The sequence below is a fragment of the Motacilla alba genome, chromosome 4, assembly GCF_015832195.1.
Source record: "Motacilla alba alba isolate MOTALB_02 chromosome 4, Motacilla_alba_V1.0_pri, whole genome shotgun sequence".
NCBI classification, from domain to species: Eukaryota; Metazoa; Chordata; class Aves; order Passeriformes; family Motacillidae; genus Motacilla; species Motacilla alba.
In genome coordinates this window covers 65,375,320-65,387,776 of record NC_052019.1, presented here as the reverse complement: position 1 = coordinate 65,387,776, position 12,457 = coordinate 65,375,320, and the positions used below count along the sequence as shown (strand labels likewise).

The following is a 12,457-nucleotide window of genomic DNA, read 5'->3' as shown; positions in this document are numbered from 1 at the left end:
TCTTACACTCCAGAATGTAATATCATGTCACTTATTATATAAGAAAAGGTTGTAAAACACACAGAGGAACACATTTGCATTGCTGTTATTAGCGGCCAAATTCAATTATTCCCTCTTTTACTTGGCTTTGGCACGAAAAAATCTATGTACATTCCAATGAGACAAATTTTTTTGTTTGTTTTTTGGGGGTGGGGGCCTTTAGACAAGGGCTGTGACCTTCTGCACTTTTCTGCACACCAGAAGTCATAGGTTTTTATTGGATCCTGTTCTAAATTTGTGTCAGCACTTCCTTTATAAATCCTTATTTTGATATGGATTATAAACTGTTCTCAAAAAAATCCATCCCAGACTAAAAGTCTATTTTGTTGGCGTGGAGAGTGTTAACTACCAGACTTGATGATTTGGTATTTCTAGACCCTAAGATTACAAACAAAACACACCTTGTGAGAGCTCAGAAACAATTTTTACTGGTCAGAAATTTAAAGTATCAGGCAAGCTGTTTGCTGGAGTTTTTATTCTCCCTTAACAGCTTTTCCAAGAAAAACTTCCAATGACACCATCAGTGACAGACCCCAGTGCAGGCCATGCCATTATGCCTGTTTCTCCCCCAGCTAGGAGAAGTGCTAGTGGTTTGTGTTATTCCTTCCTCACAGAGTTATCACTTTTGGAGAAAAATGCTCACAACACTAAATCAGGGTCAGAGAGCACTGAAGGAAAAAGGGGGTCAAGATCCATGTTCTCATTGTCAGGGAGAGTTGTTTTTCTCAAACTTTCTGTCTATATTGTCGTATTGCACAATAAAAGAGAATTGCATTTTTTACCTGTTGCTGTAGACAACGTTGCTTAAGGATCAGCAACCTGGCTTGCCAGCATTCTCAGTCCTTCAGCTCCATCTCCAGCACATGCCATGCCTCTTTCTGCAAGTGGAGATGTATTGAACAGACCTTTATTACATGGTTAAGGAATATGTGAGACAGTTCTAAAAATGTAGCTTTCCCCCCCTTCTTTGTTCTCCTGTGCTCAGAAAACACGCATCTGCTTTGGGCAGGCAAAACCTGATCTGTTAACACCACAGGCAGTGATTTCTTCAAAACTGCAGGGCAACCTAAGGCAGCAAGATGGACTTTCACAGTGCACTTCTCCTCGATCACAGAGTAGCTTTGCTGTTTGCTTCTCTGTCCTCCACACACTTTTAAGTTACTCTGTTCAAGGAAAATGCACACAGCCCTCATTGGGATCTGTGTTTTCCCTGCCCAGCAAAATGCGTTTGACTGATAACACAGCAATACACAGAAGTCATGTGCAACACCTCCAGGAATGATCAGCTGCCTCTGAGAGGCTTCAAAGAGAAGGACAACGAGCACACCTTAACCATTTGAAAAGTTCAAAGCTAATTATAACTTTAAGAACCAAAGTTCTTCATGGAAAATGTATGGAGAGCTGACAATGATCAGTACGCATATTTTTATAAGAAACAAGAAGAGAAACCCACAAGAATTCACAGTGCTGTTCACAGGGCTGCACTGAGTTCAGCTTTGTGGAAGCACCACACTGGAGTCCCATGTTGCAGGGAGAGCCCTTCGTGTGGTCCCTGCTGGTGATGTTTTCACAGTTCTCATAATTAATTTGATATGAGCGTTCCTGGCAGTGCTGGTGGCTGAGTACTGCAGAAGCTGGATATCACTTCACTGATGATTTGCAGAAACCCTTGGGTGTTTATATCTCCAGCAGACCATCAAATCCACAAAATGCTTTGGTCAATTTAATAATTATCCTGGGAAGAAAAGTAGGGCTGCCATTATCAAAATGCTAGCTTCTGCCTAATGATTTAAGCAGTATTCATTCCTTGGGGTGACAGATGTGCTTGAGCATTATGCAGAATGCATTACTTCTATAATGGGATTGTGACTTGTTATTGATGTCCATCGCTTTCATCACCACATTCACATCAGCTATTTATGTCAATCTCAATAACTGGTCACATGTATGTCTATCTGCATGGCTACATGAAGACTCTCAAGAAAACTTGTCAATCTTGCTCATTGTATTCTGCCTTCTGTTTTGTTAACTCTGTTTTACATTGCTTACTTCTTAAATCAAAAATTTCCTTTTCTTTTCTTTTTCATTTTTTCTGTTGTTGAATATTAACACTTTCATCAAAACTCTCACAATTGTTGACCTCCCATAAGGGAGTGTTCTCCCTCAATAGCATTCAGATTTTAGGGGATTTTTGGTGGAATCTTAGATTTCAAATTAGTGTCATCACATACAATCAGTAGGGGAAGAAATTCTGTATATTTACAGCAGCTACATTCAAAGGAATTAAATTTTAAATATGCATGGATATAATTGCCACATTCCCCACCACAAATGCCAGCCCTAGTTAGACTCCATGAAATGCAGAGAACAGAAAAAAAGCAACACAAGAGAATGTCAAATGAATTGCGTAATTTCCTTCAATGTCTTCAGCATTCTTGTTTAAATGAGAATAAGCCACGCTCTTAACAAAATCCATGAGATTTACCTGTCCCATACCTACAAGGCCCTCAGCCTCTCTTCTTGGCATAGTTTCAGCTCCTCATTTCACTTTTTCCTGCTTGCAATATGTTGATAGAACAATAGAAATAGAGCTGCAACTGCAGAATTTTTCAAAGTTTTCCTCTTTTTGTTCAGTTTTCCTGAAATCCAAGGCCAAATGTGTGGTTGGAATAAAAGATTTATACAAATCCCTCCATATTTTACTAAAGAAAAGGCAACACTCGTGCATACTAATGACAACTGGAAATATAAATCACAAATAATGGTGCATTCCCCAAAACACAAATTCTCCAGAAGACTGAAGATAGAGTCAAAACTGCAGCTCCCTCTCCTAAACGAAGGGAAAACTAGCTTTTGCTTTGTATTATTTCATAAGCATGTAAATGAGCAGAGCTAATTTCTAGCTGACTTCATGCTTCAAGGAAAAGAATTTTCCTCTGCAGAGTCCTTCACACTTAGCATACTGAATCTAGCAAAACCTCATGATCTTAATAAAGACAATCACATATAATATAAAATAAAGCGAGAGAATGTCAAATCTATCATGGCCTGCTACACCAAACACACAAGGTGTCCCATATTTTAGTTTCTTTCAGACAACTGTATCGTGATATTGCTGCTAAATTATACTGAAGTTACACTGTGAGATGTACAAAGAAATGAGCCAAATGCTGGTTCACTGAACTCTGAGACATCAGGAAAATCTGGCATTGAACCCATGCTGGCTCAAAAGCAAACCTTCAAACTGAAAAGGGAGGATACATGATTAGTCATCCTCTGTAATTAGGAGGATGATGATGCAGTCTACTGTAGATGACCTTCACTAAGTCACTACCATAGTGAAACATTGTGTCTTTAGCTAAAAAAGCACATAATTCTTGCCATAAAACTGTCTTTCCCAGGAATAACTTTTGTTTCTGCCCCAGATGAGTATTTTTGGATGGAATCAGTTTCAGCTTTCAAGTCCAGAAGGTGTTAGTTCAACCTGGTCCTTCTTCTACCTACTGGATAAAGCCCTTTTGCATTTTTAGGGTCAGATTGAGGCATTTTAGTGAAGGTATACCACAATACACCATGTTTCCTCCTGTCTCCACTCTCAGATCATGATCTGCCTCTCTTGCAATTTGAAGCAACAGGCTCCTATCTTAAACCTTCAAGTATTAATGTAGATGTATTAAGTATTAATGTAAGTTAATACTTCAAGTATTAATGTAATTTCCCTCCACTGGGCTCATTTCTCTACAATTTCTAGCTATTTTGTCCCTCATGGTGTCTCCCTACACCCACCAGAATGGGACCACGCTGTTCCAGTGCAGGCCCTCTCCCTCACACTCCATCCAGGGGGAGAAGCATGCTGCAGAAGGACGAAGAAATGCTCCCAGTATCCACAGTGTGCTGGGATTTGCAATCTCCTTCACTCCTGAGAGAGTCTAGCCCAAGGCCAGACTTGCATGCAAGTAATTTTTATGCATTTATGCACTACCAGATTTTTGTGGCAAAGAGTCAAACATAGCTGTGTCTCATTCCAGGCTCCATATAGATTATGGTATCAAACCCATTGACACTGTTTAAGAGGGTACACGTTAAAATGTCCAAAGAGAAATGTAAAGTAAAACACGTGGCCTCCATATGCAACTCTGTTCCCCAAACAGGCAAGGATGTAAATCTCTGGTTTCTCAGCAGTTGAAAGGAAAAGCCTTGGATCAGAAACCTGAAGTCCACTACATCCCAATGCCTATTTTCCACTGGCTGGCTGTAAGTCTTCAAAAAACACCTCACATTTGACAGGGATTAATTGGAGATTAGTCTTTCTGACCTGAAACAGAACTTCAGAGAAATACTGACTAATATCCCCTGTAGCTGTAACAGACTAACATGAAACTGCAGACCCTGGGGAAAAAAAAAAAAAGCTCAGCTGAGTAGAAGAAAAACTAGAGAATGCTCTTCAGGAGATCCTGTGTAGGATGGAGTTTATATCTAGCCAGGCTCTTCAATAAACCTACTTGACTCTTTCTGTAACCTCAGCTGATCCAGCACCCAGAGCTGCCATCCCACTGGTGAGGAAAGTAAAATTTGTCATGTACACTCAAGACTGCTTCACCATAAAGGGATGTAACCCTACCTGTTGATTCAAGTAACCTACAAAATTGTTTTTCCAAAACATTGGGTGTACTGGCTTCTGCTGATCAAGAAAATAAGTATTTTTCTCTGTTCACATGCGGGTAGAAGAAGGCTGAAGCAGTTTGGGTATTTCTAGGTAGAAGCAAAATTAAAAAGGTAATCAGTATCTTTACACTCCTCTGTGTCCTCAGCCTATTCTACCTACTGCCATAAGAACACAAGCACCCTACAGAGTGCTTTTCTGCACTGATAAAGAGAGCCTTTCTGTGACACACACACACACACACACAGATGCTTGGGCCAGTTAGCAACTCCTGGAGTTACCCCATTTTCAGGGTGTTTATGGATTCTGGATGGCAGGTTGGCATCAGCTATAGCCAGTTGAAGTAAACTGAGCTAAGCATTTCCTCTAGAAGAATGAAAAATGAGTCATTTCATGGCAGGGAGTTTGGGGGCCCAAAGCACTCTTCTGCAGGGTCTCTGCTTCATTTTGGCCCCAGCCTGACTGGAGCTCGTGTTTAATTGTGAAGTTGAAAATGCCCTATAATTGTCAGCCTGAGCAACAGATGAGTTTATTTGACTTACACCATATGATGAAAAGACACTGAGCCAGATTAGATAGCTTAGTTTACAAACAATAAATGAGGTCATTTGACCCAGAAATCTTTGCTCAAATGTTTGACTATGTAGAACATATGGAATGTGCACATAAACATATAAAAGATAAAAAAAACTGCTTTCCCATGTGTTTCCAAAGGTGTTTCACAAATATACAATTTTTTTTCACACAAATGCATAAATATTCATCTGAGCTCACATAAATAAAATTGACAATATTGTTGGAAAGGTACCTGAAGGTGTCTGTGAAGGTTCTTGGTACTTTTGTAATTTCTACAGGTGTAGTTTAAGCACAACTGTTTGCAAGTCTGTTTAGCCTGGATGTAATTGTATTCAGTCAGAAAAACTTCAGAGCAATGCAGATAATAGAAGCTCCTTCCACATTTGGAGAGAATTATGGAGGTTTTTACCCTATAAGAAAACAGTCTATCTAGAATTTCTTTCAGGAGGTTGTGTTTGTCTTCCAATACTCCTCCCTGAGAGAGCATCCAGAACTAGAGAACAGCTCTGTATTATGCTTATGAATTATCTGACAGCACACTGCAAGTTATTACAATTTTTGCTATCTGAAATGATTTAATGGTCACCCACAAATTGTGCAACTGGTTACCTAATATACAGCATCTGACTTTCTCTTTCTTGATTAGATTAAGCAAATCTGAGCCAGGGGCTCAAAATGTGCTTTTCATGAGTGTTCTTATGAACAAAAAGGTACTTTCACTAATATTCACAGAAGGAAAATAAAAGCCTCAGGTCAGGAAATCACTAAAGCATGTGTTTAATTCCTCCCCTCCTTAAGAGAGGAGTTATGCTCACACTTAAGTTGCATTGCTTAACTGCTGTCTGAATGCTTTTCTGAACCAGAACCAACAAGGAGGCAGCCACAGTTCAATCATTTCTAAACACTAAAAATGGTTTAAAGATAATGAAGTCCTCTGATTTACTGCAGCAACCATGCCCTTTTAAAAGTTACTAATTTTGCATTTTTCTAACCTCCAATATTCAGTTAATATTGGCTTTCAACCCTCTGTCCTTAAATTCTTGTGCCCTCATGCGATTGATACACGCTTAATAGGATAGCCATATGTCCTATTAGACAAAATTTGTGTTTTAAACCTAGATCCAAGAGTAATTGTAGTTAATGGAAAGACTTAATTGTTTTCAATGAGAGTTGGATGAAGAACTGATAGTTTAACTCTGGACACTCTCTTTTGAACCTACTCACCAAGGTGCTGATCCAACTCCCAGTGAAGGCAATAGAGGGATTTGTGTTGGGATTTGGATAATAACTCTGTTCTTCTTGGAGTCAAATCCCCTTTGTCAATATGCACACGCACAGAGATATAAATGAAAACAAATGTTTGGCAACTTGTGACAGAAAGTCCAAATCTGTATCTGTGTATTTAGGCCAAACCAAAATTGTTATGCTTGACAAAAACATCATTATGCTGATCTGGTTTTGGTTTTTGCTTACTAGTAATTGTTTGGTGAGTATAAATCTAACTTCTCATATTTTATTTTTTTGCATAAATATATTCTTCTGTCACTGTAGACAGTAAAATGAGAGGGATTTCTATGTAAAACTCTCTGTTCAGACTTGTCATAACTTTGACAAACATAATCCTCTCAGACCAGAATTTTCCATGCTTGGTCTCCATCAAGAGCAATTCTGTTTTTGCCAAGTATGAAGAAGTTTGCTTCAGCTCCTTCTTAGTTTCCAAAATACAAAAGGTTTCTCATTTAGGATCGATCTTACACTCAAAACAAAAGGGATGTGGGCTGGATTCCCAGAGGTGCAGCGCTCTCGCAGTTCCCATTGGCTTTAGTGTTTCTAAAATCAGCTTCTGTGTTTTTAAAACAAGAATTCCAAGCGGATGAGGGAATTCTGACTTGGACACCATGAGCCAAGCGGAGCCTTGGCTAGCAGAGCTGCAGGGAGTAGGGATGTTGCTGATTGCTTCATCTGCTGAGGGTGTGCATTACGTGCCACACGTTGGTTGTGCTCTGTGCTAACAGAGCACTGCTCATGGTAGCACACAAGGACAAGAACAAGGTGGACATCGAGGGGAAGAAAAAGGGATAGGAAATCTCCCAAACCTTTGCAGACCCCTGCGTTCAACACAACTGAGGCTGCTTGTTCTGCTATACAGATAAACAATTTCACAATTTATGCCAGTAACAACTCAGGCCATTCCATATCCCTAAAAAGACTGATTTTAAGACCCAGTGACAAAATAACTGGTTCAGCCCCTGGCATCTTTTCCAGAATAATGCAGGCACTCTGCCATTTTAGGCTAAGATGATCCTTTCTGGGTTGTGCTACCCCTCCAAATACCAGCTCAGGCTACTCATTAAACATTGAGACCAACCTGCAGTTACTTAGCTTGTGCTCTCCAAGACATTGTATTGCTCTAATTTTTCGTGCATGAAGCAAATATCATCAGATTATGCATCTCACCGTGTTCTCAAGATATTAGGATGGCCCCTTTTAAAGTACATCCATATCACCTTATGATGATATATAAGATATACAAGAAATATATAGATATTGAAAAATAGTAGTTAAACACTAAAGGTCACTGAACAAGCACAAAAAAAATTCAAGTGAGACTGGCATAGTAAGAATCTCCAGTTTAAAAATAATTCAATTAATTTATCAGTAACCTAACACAGAAAAGTTCCTGGTTATTCATTCTCTGGCTGACATAGGCATAAAATACTTCCCTCAACAGGTCTATTTGTTGCAGAAACAGGGCTTGGGTAATTTTTTCTATATTTTGCCATGTTTGTTTTTAAACAAAGCCTGCAGAGCCTGGAAAATCTATGAAATAATAATTATAAAATATAAAGTTGCAATGAGAATTTGGAATTACATTAAAGGTATTTGGTAAATGGATACTAAAAGGGACTAAAGTGGCTGACAATCAAATCCATGACTTGAGATTAGAAAAGTCAGAGTCAAAAGAAGGAATGCCACCTTCACGGGGACAGAAGATAGAATAGAATAGTTCAGTAGGAAAGGACCTACAATGATCAACTGCATATGTGATAGGTCCAGCTGCAAAAAGGTGTTAGTGATTTGAAGCCATCTGCAACTGGAGAGAGAAAATACTATAGGTCATACCAAAATCCTGTAGTTTGAGTAGCTACCTATTATTTATGGATGAAAACTGGGTCCCTAAAAGAGTACACCAGCCTGCTGTGGTGTTTATCTAAGCTTTTGCTCATTTTATAGAGCTCGCTACTGCTTTTAATGACATAAAGAAAACAAATCAAAAGAAATGAAAAGAAAAACGTCCCTCAGCAATAAATAGGCTGTGAATTACAGAACAACAGTAGCTGCTTTCGAAAGCTAGAATGGCAAATGCACACATGCTGTAACAGCCCCAGGGGCTGACAGATGCTGAAGTGCCTGGATGAACTGCTCATTCATATCCAGGCAGGTACTGACAACAGCTCCCCTCCAAAGGGGAGGCTGCATATTGTGCTGACATCCACATCAGATGATTGAAATCCCATCAGGACTCCTGTGCCACACATTTTTTAGCCTGAAGATCAGAGAATGATTTTAAGGCATTTCTTCAATACCTGTTTTATAAAAGGCAGCAAAATGGAGAAGAAAGAGGGAATGCCCTTTTAAATACATCTCTAAATTCAGTTGCTAAAGTCATCTCAGCTTTATTTTTCCAGACTGATCACTTATTTCAAAACACCAAAAATATACCATTGAGGAAAAACCAAAAGGAAAACATTTTTCCAGAAACAGTTTTCTGGGAAGGACATGTTATCATGGTAAAGGGAATTTACATTTTATATTTCTCAAATCTTGATTACCTTGATTATGTGCTATGAAACTCCCTAACATCTACTGAATCACCTTTAGTCTAACTCCTAATTTCAGTCTGAAAACTCTTTTCTGTACCCACTGTGCATTTCAAAACCATATATTAGAACTCAAACTATTTCTTGGGGAGCCACTAGTGTTCTTTGTATTTAACCCTGTGACCTATGCCTCTGAACGGGTTAAATTACACCAGCCTCTGTGGGAAGAAGATTTAAGCCCTGAGCCACTGTCTCACAGGACTGGAGGGGCCTGTCTTTACAAGGATGAAATTAAGCACACACAACATTTGAGAAAGTTCAGATTGGTAAACTTGGCAGGACAAAAGGACAAGTCTTCAAACTTGCATTACTTAGCAAGATTCAGGAGAAATGCGCCGACTGTACATTCTCTGCCCTCATTATATTCTTGGAGTTTTGACTTCCTCTGTTGCTCCCCAGCCACAGATAGGTATCTAAACACGGGGAAGGCAGAGTGTTTTCACAGCTGTGAGCACCGTGTTACACCTATGGGCTGCAGGCCACACAGGGGGAGCACCGCCGCTCGACTATTGAAATAATAAGATGCTGCCTAAATCAAAAGGTCTTAATTGTTTTGCTTTACATTCACTTCTCTACCTAGACAAAAAAAAATGTTGTTAGCAAAAGAAGAGTAGTCAAATTTCTTTGGGGGAGTCAGAGCAGGAAAGAATGCAATCTTATGAAACCACCAACACTTTGTACCACTTTGTCTATACTTGACAGTGTATACATGGCTCTGCATTGCAGAATGTACCAATGCTTCTCAAAAATCTAAGCACCTGGTAGGGCAAAATGGAACTACAGGAATTATTTTTTGGCTCTTCTGAAGATGAAGAAAGAGAGGAGTCCAAACTCAGAGATTTCATTTTTTTCCAAATGAAGACGAATGAATGATTTTTTTCCCCTTCACAACTGAATATTGCACTTAAAACATCTGAATTTCAGTTGAAAAACAAACGACCTGTATGAGACATAGGGCTCAGTGTATTTTTAACACATTCAGAGTCTCACTTCACTATCTCATGTTGGCTCATATTGGCCAATGCCATTTGTCCAGTTGCCCAAAAGAGCACTTATTGCCCTTTATCTATGGCGGGGAAGATTAGCATCACAAAAAATGATCTTATAATTGGTACTATTGGCAGTGCCAGATGAAAGACAATGATTCTGAAACACTTAAGGAGCTATTGCCCAAATCTGCAATTTCTGGAAATTTGTGTCGGTCCATTACAATGAATGGAGTTTTGCCAATAGGCCAACTGATGACCTGCCTGTTAAAACAAAAGAAACCCAGCCTTAATCATTCCTTTATTGTTCTGATCCTTTTGCAGATTTAGAAAATGTAACAAAATTTCTTAAAATAACCCCACCATTTATTATTCTAGGAGCAGTGTTTTCTTAATAATACAGTCAAAGCGTGTCTGGAATTTTGAAACACAATTTATTTTCCCACAACATGCCAGGCAATCAAAAAAGTTACATTCCATATCCAGAACAAAAAAATCACGGCTGTTACAAAACAAGAAAAAAATAAATCATTTTAAAAAATATTGCTAAACCTAAAAATCTATAAAATAACACTGACCTTTTTATATACCTCATAAACAGCACAGAGAAATTTCTGCTTCTGCCAAACACTCCAGTTTGCAATGGTGTTCCAAATTTTCATTAGCACAGCAACCATGCTGCCTGATACCCAGTGGCTCAAACTGTTTTCACATTCTTCCTTCTGAAAAAAAGAAAAAAAAAAAAATGAGAGGGGGAAAAAGTAACTAAAAACCAACCAGATAGGTTTACTCTATATCAATATGACACCACTAGATAGTGAAACATCTACAAGTAATACAGTTAGAGCTGAAATGTGTCCAACCGAGAAGTCCAGGTTATAACTCAGATTTTGGAAAAGATTGTCTTAGGCATAAGCCCTTTCCTTTAAGGGTCTTCAGAGCTGGTACCTGTTTTTAGCACAGCACATGCATGAATTGGTAAACAAGAACAGGATATTTAAGGCAATTTTGAGAATAACTTGAAGAATAAATATGTTTGCAGATGATTATTTTCAGAAGACTGCAGGAAAACATTTGGAGGTTAAACTATTATGTTAATTATGCTTCTTTTTTTTTTTTTTTTAATACTCAGTCCAAACACATTTAAAAATTTCTCAATTTCTCTACCATGACATGAAAACAAGATGCCATAGAAAGCCTCTCAGTTTCTTACTATAAAAAGAAATTTACGGAGCATAAGGAAGAGATAAAAATACTGACTCTAAGGGATTCAAATTAGGATCCTGATTTTACCAATCCCAAAATTCCAGATCATTTGATCTAGGATTTTCAACCAATAAGCAGATACCCATTCCAAATACACTCTCAGTTTTGAAGGTCACGGTAATTACCTGTTTATCTCATGAGACATTTTGATGTGTGAGATGTTCCAGAGCAAGAAAAGTAGTTGGTGGCTGTTCAAGTTTTTCATGCTGCTCATATTAGAATAAAAAAGAGTGTGCTAGAATGATTCTTACTAAAACAAAATAGGAATGAGGTAGGCTTCCCTTAGTCTTTTTCTGATGCAAAAAATGAAAATCAATCCTAACCAACAAGCAAAAAAAAAACCCCAACCGACCAATTATAAACAACCCAAAATATGGGAAATAGGAATAGAGAAGAAGAGAAAAAGAAAAACCCATTGGTTCAATGTTTTTCCAGTTCTCTTCCCTGTAATATATAGATGGAAAACAAAACTAATGAAGGGGGCTTTGGGTTGCTGTATGACATTTAGGTGTCACCAAAAAAAGTCTATTAAATCCTCACCAAATATTGTTTCAGCTGCTTCAGAGCACACACTGCAGTCACATAATGTTGAAGGTACCTGATTCCTCATCAGAAATGTTCAACACCTCTTGGGTCTGGGTCCTGTTACAAGAGAAACAGTTTAAAGGAACTGGAAGTGAAAATAATCTTTGTAGCAGATGATGTGGACAACATAAGCTCATTGTTAGAAAATACTGGAAATTAACAAAAGGGAACCAAAACTGCACCTTTGTATAAAGCAAGCTAAGGATTACGTCAGAAGACAAAGAATGCCAAATAATGAAAAGAAAAAGGAATAATCAAATTTAATTGAAAGGTGCAGTTTTAAAGGAAAGAATTTCATCTATTAGACTAGTAAGAAAAAGCATGAAATCCATAATAACATATAAATTTATTCCAGTCAGAAACATATTTAACAATGCCATGTAAGTGAGTAGCGGGATAATTGCTAAGATGTGGCTAAATAGGCAACATTTTATTATTTTAATATTAAATACAACCATGAT

General features: G+C 38.3%; 1 long non-coding RNA gene across 1 annotated transcript in view; it reads right to left on the bottom strand.

Moving 5' to 3' along the window:
• LOC119700904 overlaps positions 1-12,030 on the bottom strand; it is a 40,994-nt gene extending 28,964 nt beyond the window's left edge. Inside the window, exons 1-3 of the long non-coding RNA XR_005256922.1 lie at positions 11,952-12,030; positions 10,724-10,867; positions 822-917 (exon numbers count right to left, since the gene is read on the bottom strand). This is a non-coding gene — a long non-coding RNA (uncharacterized LOC119700904). The remainder of the gene's footprint in view (positions 1-821; positions 918-10,723; positions 10,868-11,951) is intronic.
• Positions 12,031-12,457: the final 427 nt, after the last annotated feature.